The sequence below is a fragment of the Lathyrus oleraceus genome, chromosome 3 (assembly GCF_024323335.1).
Source record: "Lathyrus oleraceus cultivar Zhongwan6 chromosome 3, CAAS_Psat_ZW6_1.0, whole genome shotgun sequence".
Lineage (NCBI taxonomy): Eukaryota > Viridiplantae > Streptophyta > Magnoliopsida > Fabales > Fabaceae > Lathyrus > Lathyrus oleraceus.
This window is the reverse complement of record NC_066581.1, coordinates 340,353,827-340,363,503: the sequence shown is the minus strand read 5'-3', so window position 1 is coordinate 340,363,503 and position 9,677 is coordinate 340,353,827.

Below are 9,677 nucleotides of genomic sequence, written 5' to 3'. Positions count from 1 at the left end.
ATCTGCATAATATTTGGTCACAAATTCACTTCTCTAAAATCAAAATATCAAATCATTATGTAGGTTGGTTCCTAACCCCATTGAATACAATGATCCTTCTCCTTCTCCAAATTTTGAATTCCTTGTGTTTGAGGCCGAAGAGGAAAGTGATTTAGAAGTGAATGAGGAATTGTCTCGTCTTCTTGAGCAAGATGAAAAGATTATTCAGTCGTTTGAAGAGCAAATTGAGATAGTCAATTTGGGTTCCGAAGATGATGTGAAGGAAGTCAAGATTGAGTCTCGATTGTGTCCAGATGCTAAGAAGGGGTTGATTGATCTTCTTCGAGAGTATTCAGATGTGTTTGCTTGGTCCTATCAAGACATGCCTGGGTTGGATTATGAGATTGTGGAGCATAGATTGCCATTGAAGCCAGAATTCCCACCAGTCAAGCAGAAGTTGAGAAGAACACATCCTGATATGGCGGTGAAAATCAAAGAGGAAGTTCAGAAGCAGATTGATGCCGGTTTCCTTGTAACCGCTGAGTATCCGCAATGGGTGGCCAATATTGTGCCTCTGCCGAAGAAAGATGGAAAAGTCCGCATGTGTGTTAACTATCGAGATTTGAATAAATCCAGTCCGAAAGATGATTTCCCTCTGCCACACATTGATATGTTGGTAGACAATACTACTAAATTCAAAGTCTTTTCGTTTATGGATGGATTTTCCAGATATAATCAGATCAAGATGGCACCCGAAGATATGGAGAAGACCACATTCATTACACCTTGGGGAACATTCTGTTATAGAGTGATGCCTTTCGGTTTAAAGAATGCTGGTGCAACTTACCAGAGAGCAATGACTACTCTTTTTCATGATATGATGCATAAAGAGATTGAAGTTTATGTCGATGACATGATTGCTAAATCGATTGATGAAGAGGAACACGTTGAGCATTTGTTGAAGCTATTCCTGCGTTTGAGGAAGTATAAAATCCGCTTGAATCTCAATAAGTGTACTTTTGGTGTTCGTTCTAGTAAGTTGTTGGCCTTTATTGTCAGCGAGAAGGGTATTGAAGTTGATCCTGCCAAGGTCAAAGCAATACAAGAGATGCCTGCGCCCAAAACTGAGAAGCAAGTCAGAGGTTTTCTCGGGCGCTTGAATTATATTTCCAGATTCATTTCCCACATGAATGCCACATGTGCGCCTATATTCAAGCTTCTTCGGAAAGATCAGTCTTGTGATTGGACCGAAGACTGCCAGAAAGCATTTGATAGTATCAAGGAGTATTTGCTTGAACCTCCAATTTTGTCTCCACCTGTCGAAGGAAGACCATTGATCATGTATTTGACTGTGCTCGAAGATAGTATGGGTTGTGTTCTTGGTCAGCAAGATGAGACTGGGAAGAAAGAATTTGCAATTTACTACCTCAGTAAAAAGTTCATCGACTGTGAGACTCGGTATTCAATGCTTGAAAAGACTTGTTGCGCATTGGCTTGGGCTACTAAGCGTCTGCGTCAATATATGTTGAATCATACTACTTGGTTGATATCCAAAATGGATCCAATCAAGTATAAATTTGAGAAGCCTGCTTTAACTGGGAGAATTGTCCGTTGGCAGATGTTGTTGTCAGAGTATGATATCGAATACCGATCTCAGAAAGTGATCAAAGGTAGTATCTTGGCTGACCATTTGGCTCACCAACCGATTGAGGATTATCAGTCAGTGCAGTATGACTTTCCTGATGAAGAGATTTTGTACTTGAAAATGAAGGATTGTGATGAACCATTGCTTGAAGAAGGGTCAGAACCTGGTTTGCCGTTGGGGCATGGTATTTGATGGAGCTGTTAATCAATATGGAAATGGCATTGGGGCAGTAATTATTACTCCTCAAGGAACGCATCTACCATTTATAGCTAGATTGGCTTTCAAGTGTACGAATAACATGGCAGAATATGAAGCTTGCATTATGGGGCTTGAAGAGGCCATGAATCTCAAAATCAAATACTTGGATGTCTTTAGTGATTCGGCTTTGGTTGTGAATCAAATCAAAGGAGAATGGTGTAGCACCTCAAATTTGCACCTCCCATTTTGTATATACATTTTCATTTTTAGGTCATTATTGTCCACTGCATAGCATTGCATTGTCCATTGCCTAGTGCAAGTCATCAGTCAAGACTGGTCAGGAGATCCAGTTGTGCAAGCAAGCAAGTGCATTTCCCTTGAGATCAAAGCCCTAGGGTTGGTTCCATGAGTTCATATGATTCAAAGATCATTTTGAAGTGGTTTGGTCAAGGGTTGAAGGCTCAAAGTTCATCAATCAATGATCAATTCATCTGAAACCCTAGAAAGTCAACCAAAGTCAACTATCAATTCAATCATGGATTTGAAGGTGGGAGATGGTTAGAGATGCCTCATTCATGTCCATACAAGTCTCATTTGACATTTCAAACATCAACAATGAAGAATTTGAGGTCAGTTGAAAAGTTTCCAAAAATAGTAAGTGACCTGTAATTTGAAACTGCCAAAAATGGAAAGGTTTTCTCCTCAAGATTACATGACCAAGAAAGCTTCAAATGAAATTTTGTCCAACATGAAAGTTGAAGAGCTTGTTCTCCCATTTCCAAAAAGTCCAAGAACATGAATTCTCATGTGTGGTTGAAGAGATATGGATCAATCATGGCCAAATGAATTTGAACTTCAAGCATGCATAACTTTTAAACCATAAGGCCAAATGGAGTGGTTCTTTTTGCAACATTCATGTCTTGACATGTACTATCCAATTCATGCATCATAAGCCATGCATTTCCATCATAAAAATATTTGCATTTCCATTTGAATTTTGGAGGGGAAATCCAAATTTGAAAATTAAGCTTTGTTTTCACTTTCCATCACTTGCATTTGGTTCAAAACAACATTTCAAGTAATTCACAAAGCAAAAACGTGCACTGTTCCATTGGCTTACATGCATAAGGGTGAATTTGCAAATTGGCCAAAACACTTCATTTTCACTAATCCACTTGCATTAGCTTAAGCATGATTAACAAACATGATTAACAAAGCATATATATAGCTAATCCTAACATAAAACTGCATGAACATCATCACATTTTCAGATCTACAAATTTTCACAAATTTTGCTCTCACTTTTTTCTGCAATTTTCTTCAAACACCTTGCCTTTTTCTTGATCAAATCATCATCCATGAGCATTGTGGAGCATAGTTGAAGCAGGATTCACAAGAATTCATCAAGATTTGAAGCAGATCGAAGCATACACTCATCCATGGCAGTTGGCAATTCTGGCAAGATCAAGCTCGAGTAAGCATCAAGCATTCATCCATTCAATCACACAAGAGTATTGGAGCATCTGTTTGAGCTTCTTGAGGCCTGAAATCACCTGTTTCATTTCTGCATCTTCTTGAAGGTCAGAATTCGATTTCCATAATTCGTGAAATGGTTATGTGCTTATTGTAGATCGTGCATCACTGAGCATGCTGAGCTTTGTTTCAGTAATTTTCATGAAGAAATGAGTTAGATATGCTAGATCTAAGTTTGACATGTGAACTTTCTTTTGCTCGAATCTTTGAATATAGGTTGAATTAGGTTAAATTAGACATGGATTTGTGATGTGTGATGGAAGATCTATCCATTGGTATGTTTATTTTGAATTTCTGTACATTGTTGTTCTTGAGCGTATGAACATGATGAATGTTGATGAAGCTGTTAGGGTTTTATTCCCAGAAGTGTGTTTGATCCTCTTCAGCGTGTGTTTGCATGCATTTAGTTGTTAATGGACATGTATTGGTCCACGTAGTGTACGCCTGGCATTATGATTGGCCAGGAGCGCTCAACATTGCCACATCATATTAATGAAACGCAGTGTTTCATTGTGTGGCGCGCTCATTTTCAAATATCCACTCACTTCGATTCCTGGCTGATGCACTTTTCCAAAATGCCATTCCATTTTATTTCATTCTTCATCCATTCATGAACTATGCTTCCACATGTTTTTTTATTTTTTTATTCACTTCCAAAAATCATAACTCAATAAATATTAATCCAAATCATGTGTGGATTTTTGCATCATTCTCCTTGTTGTGTCGAGTATTTTTTAGTTATTTTTCCAGAAATTGTGCTCGGTTGGAAATTTATTTGGCCTAGGGTTTGTTAACATGTATGCTTTTTGAACCTTGCTTGCCATATCTCTTGTGAAATGATGAGTTTTAATCCAATGCTTGTGAAATTTGGTATGCTTAAACTAGACATCTTCCTGGACATTTTGGTGTTGAGTTTGCATTTTTCTAATTTGTGGTTGCTGAGTTATGATCTTTTGAATGTAGGTGTGACAATGTGTGTCACACCTTTGCTTGCTCAATTTGATGAATTTCTTTTCCATACCAAATGAACTCCAAATGATATGATTTTTTGTATGATGTTTCTTCTGGATGTTGTGACTGAACATGAATTTTATTGGAATTTTTGGATTCATTTCTGATTTGTTTGAGATTTTTCTTTATGGATTTCCATTTGTGAGCTTTTGAGTAGTCTTGAACTTCAATGATTTGTGAAATGCTGGTTGTTTATACTATGAATGTGAAATTTTGCACATTGTTTCTAGACATATTGAAGTTTATTGTGGCTTTGGTTTGAGGTCTTTATCATTTGTCAATTCTGTTTTAGGCTTGTGATAAGTTGATGTATCAAATTGTGTCCTATTTGAGCTTGTTTGTGCTTACCTTGCCTTATGGAATTTTATTACCATGCTTAAACTTGTCCAAATGCCTTGATTTTTGGTGTGTTGATCATGTTATGTGTGCTTTTTAGCCATGATTTTTCTTGGGATTTATTGAATCAGTTTTGAATTGATGTGCACTTGTTCATTCTGTTGCTTCAATGTGCTTTCAACTTGCATACTTTTCCATGTTTGATTTGTGAAATGAATTTGGTGCATGATATGGATATGGAACCTTTTGGATTATGTTCTTAATTGGTTTAGGTTGATTCATGTCAATTTCCATGTTCTGTTTTGGATTTTTTCTCCATCTTTGACCCTAGGCCTTGTCCTAGTGGTTTGTGCTTATGTTTGAGCTTTGTTTTCAGGATAAGAAGCTTATGGCCATGGGGGGATTAATTCACATTGCTTGGGTTGGATTGTTTGGTTGATGTTAACTAATCTTGACTTGTTTTGTAGGTGGCTTTTAGCTCATTTGAGCTTGAGTTTGTGCTTTGCACCTTGTTGCATTGCTTGTTTGATTGTGTACTGTTGACTGTTGGTTGTGTTTTTAATGCATTTGACTTGTATACTGATTGAGTTGGATTGTTTTCAGGTACATTAGTTGCTTAAGTTCATTGTGAACTTGTTTTTGCTTTGCTTGGTTGCTTAACCATTTGAGGTATAACTCACTGACTTCATGTAGTCTGGAAGACCTGTCCTGTTACTTGGGCAGGCACCTGTCTGAAGCCCTCCTTAAGAGGCAATGCTTGTGTTTGTTTATCTTTGTGCCAAGCAGGAAAAGACCTCTATGAGGCAATTGGCAGATAAAAGAGATGTGCAGTCCATCTCCTGCTATTCAGTGTGTCATCCCTTTGCTCACACACCTTGTGTTGATGCATTGTGGATATTAACCCAAGATCTTTGTTGAGTCAGTCATATGTGGAGAAGAGTTCCAACTTTCTGAACTCCCACACTTTCATTGATTAAAGCTCTCCCCGGCCAGGGATAAGAGCTGTGAGGCACACCCCTCACTTCCCATTTCAACTGCTTCACCCTAACTCTCAATGTTAGGGTTAAGAGCTAACTACACCCGATTCCAGTTGGCTTGTGTTTCACAGCCTAACCTTGTGTGAGCCCACTTTGTTTGTATATAGTGTGTGCTAATTGTGTGAATGTTTGCTTTGCCTGTGCTGTTTAGGATAACTTGCACCATGTGCAAGTTAGATAGCAACCTTAACTTAGGGATCATATGCATGATAACTTCTAGGCTCGAGTCGTAGTCTCCCTAGTAGTTTGTGTCTCCCTTTGTATCTGGTTAGGCTAGTCCTTTGTCCCTGCGTAGGGGAACTACGTCGCCCTGATCCTCATACCAGATGAGGTACGTAGGCAGGAGATGAGCTGATCTCTCCGGGCGCCCTTTTTGCTTTTGTCTCTTGTGTGTGTTAGGAGATGGATGTAAGACCAACAATTGGCATTCCGTATCCTATTGTTGTGTGCTTGGAGTCCGATGTAAGTCCAGCGATTGGCATTTGGTTTCCAGTGTGGGTGTGTTTGGTTCGGAGTCTGATGTAAGTCCAGCGATTGGCATTCAGTTTCCATGTTTGCCTGCTTTTGTGTGGAGTCTGACGTAAGTCCAGCGATTGGCAGTCGGTTTCCTGTTTATGTTTTGTTTGGCGTGCGTTAGCCGAGCTACGAGTGCTCTGATTCTTCTTTAGTCCGAGAAGATACGTATGCATAGGATGCGACATCCTAGCGAGCATGTTTCCCCTGTCCCAACTACGTCGACTCTGATGTCTGTGCCTGACAGACTACGTAGGCCCAGGATGCGATATCCTGCCGAGTTAGTTTCTTTTGTCGTTTCTGTGTCTCTTTCAGCCAGTGTTGGATGTTTGTGAGCAGTTTTTAGCAACCTTTATCCTTCCTTTTGTGCGTGGATCCCGTCGAGTACGACGGATGCGTAGGGGTGCTAATACCTTCCCTTCGCATAACCGACTCCCGATCCCATCTCTCTTTGGTCGCGAGACCATGTCTTTTCCAGGTTTACTTCGAGCGTTTCCTTTCCCTCTTTTGGGATAAATAACGCACAGTGGCGGCTCTGTTGTTTCTTTTTCCCGCCGGTTTTTCGCGTAATGCGACAGCTGGCGACTCTGCTGGGGACAAAGAGAAGTTGACCTCTTGCTAGTCCATCTTCCCTAAGCGAGTCTCTCCTAGCGCTCTCTAGGATAGGGTTTGGTTGCTTTTTGCTGTTTCATTTATTGCATGCATTTATTTATTGTTTGCATTTATGTTTGCATTTATGTTTGCATTCATTCATATTCATCTGTGCATCTGGCTGTGCTGTGTTGTCTCTCTGTTGGGGTGGGAGTTACTCGAGGTAAAAGGCCCAATACCCAGGCTATGAGTGAAATCTAGGACACCTAGGAATAGAGTGATTCATGGGAAGCGGGTGGTATTGCGCCACTTAGCGGAACATTGATATCACGAGCAGTTCAGACTCTGATGGGGTATCATCGTTACATACTTCGGGTGTGTATATGATGATATTCTATGAAAGGGTTATTTATGCTGCGTTTCTCTTGACCTTACCCTGGCCTAGATGACACCCGTGAGTGGGGAGGGAATGATCATTATAACAGGTACAGTTGGTGACTTGTCGGTGACTTGTTGGTGACTTGTGATCCTGTTGGTGACTCTTGGTTCTTCAGATGACAGTTTCTCAGATGACTTTGGGTTTCAGATGAATTGTGGTTCCGAGTTCAAGCCGAAGCTTTGATCCTGTGTTCCGAGATGCACAGCCTGCCAGTCTTGTCTGCATCATTTGCATCATAGCATGTTTACTTTCAAAAAGATACGCAATAAAAAAAATGAAGAAAGAAAAAAAAGAGAAAAGAAAAAAGCTAATCTCTGCATGCATATCATTTCTCAGGTACATTCCAGAGTCTATTCACTGATAGAGATGGCAACAGTCCCAGAGTTGAAGCGGAAGACTTGTTCCTACAGCTTTCCCCGTGAGCCTTTGACGTCTCTGATAGAGTTGAGCAACTTTGTGATCAGTGGTAATCAGAAGGTGTTTGTTGATCAGTATGGGGATATTCTGACACTGTTGAAGATGGTAGTTGATCCAGTGCCGTTGCAGACTCTTCTTCAGTTCTATGACCCAGAGCTTCGTTGCTTCACTTTTCAGGATTATCAGTTGGCGCCTACTCTTGAGGAGTATTCCATCTTGCTAAGTGTTCCGATCCGGTATCAGGTTCCTTTCTTGGACGTGCCTAAAGAGGTTGATTTCAGAGTTGTTGCTAGAGCTCTCCATTTGGGTATCAAGGAAGTCAGTGATAATTGGAAGTCCAATGGGGATGTTGTAGGGTTGCCTTTGAAGTTTCTGTTGAGGACTGCTAGAGAAGAAGCTGAGAAGGAGAATTGGGAAGCTTTTCATGCTCAGATAGCTGTTATGATCTATGGGATTGTTTTGTTCCCGAGTATGCCCAACTTTGTGGATTATGCTGCAGTCATCATCTTTCTTGGAGGAAACCCGGTTCCTACTCTGTTAGCTGACACTTACTATGCTATCCACAGTAGGCATGGTAAGGGTGGAGCTATCAGATGCTATCTCCCACTGTTGCTCAGATGGTTCTTGTCTCTCCTGCCAGTCAGTGGACCTTTTGTGGATGCTCAGAGCACTCATAAGTGGACTCAAAGGGTTATGTCTCTTACATCATATGATATCAGATGGCAGTCTTACCGGATGGATGTGCGTGATGTTATTATGAGTCGTGGAGCGTTTCGGAATGTGCCACTTGTAGGGTCTAAGGGTTGCATCAATTACAACCCAGTTCTTTCTCTTCGCCAGTTAGGGTTCGTGATGAATGGAAGACCACTTGAAGCTGAGATAGTTGAGAATGTGTATTTTGAGAAGCGAAGCGACCCTGTTAGATTGGAGCAGGTAGGAAGAGCTTGGAAGTCTATTGGTGTCAAGGATGGAGCTGTCTTAGGGAAGAAGTTTACCATTGCCATGCCTGACTACACTGAGTGGGTCAAGAAGAGAGTGGAGACTTTGTTATTACCCTATGATATGATGAATCCTTTGCAAGTGCAACCACCTTTGATCCTTGCTGAGAGTGTACCTGCTGAGCAGTACAAGCAAGCCTTGATGGAGAATCGTAGGTTGAAGGAGAAAAAGCAAGATGCCCAGGTGGAGTTGTACCAAGCCAAAGCTGATAGGTTGAACCTGACTCATCAACTCAGAGACATCCAGAGTGTAGATATGGGTGGAGTAAGGAGCAAGAAGAGATCTTATGAAGAGCTGGATAACTTGTTGAATGCAAAACACCGTGAGTGTTTGAGATTGCAGAGAGTTGAGGCCAGCTATCAGAAGAAGATAAGAGACTTGGAGAAGCAACTCAGAGACAAAGATCTCCAGTTGAAGAAGGAAGTCGATCAGAGGCATGCATCAGAGAACCAACTTGGAGGAGAAGTTGTAGAGCTCAGAAGACAGTTGAAAGAGAAGATCACTCCCTTGCCAGAATGTTCAGAGTGTGACCTGTTGATAGACCAGTGTCATTACTTGAGGACGCTCATTCCTGGAAGTCGTTTGTCTTAGCTTGTATTCCTGATGTTTATGTTGAGAATCACCCCCAGGCCTGTTGGGTGGGATTCATTGTTGATTTACTCGGATCTTTGTTGACTTTGTTGTATGATCCTGTTGCTCTTATCTATAGATAAGGTTGTTGGTTTTACCTTGTACTCATTGCTCTTGTATATGTTGTTCTTGTGCTTCTGTGTTGTCCTTGCTGCAGGTTGCCATCTTTCGAAGATGAATTAGGCTCTTTGAATGCCTGAGAAATGAGCATATCATGTGCATCATATGCATTAGCATCATACTCATATCATTTCGCATAACAGGTGTTCTTGTTCGCGACTTCTCACTCTGGTTCCTGTGTCAGGCAGGATAGCTGATCAAAGACCACATCGTTATTCAACCAGACTCA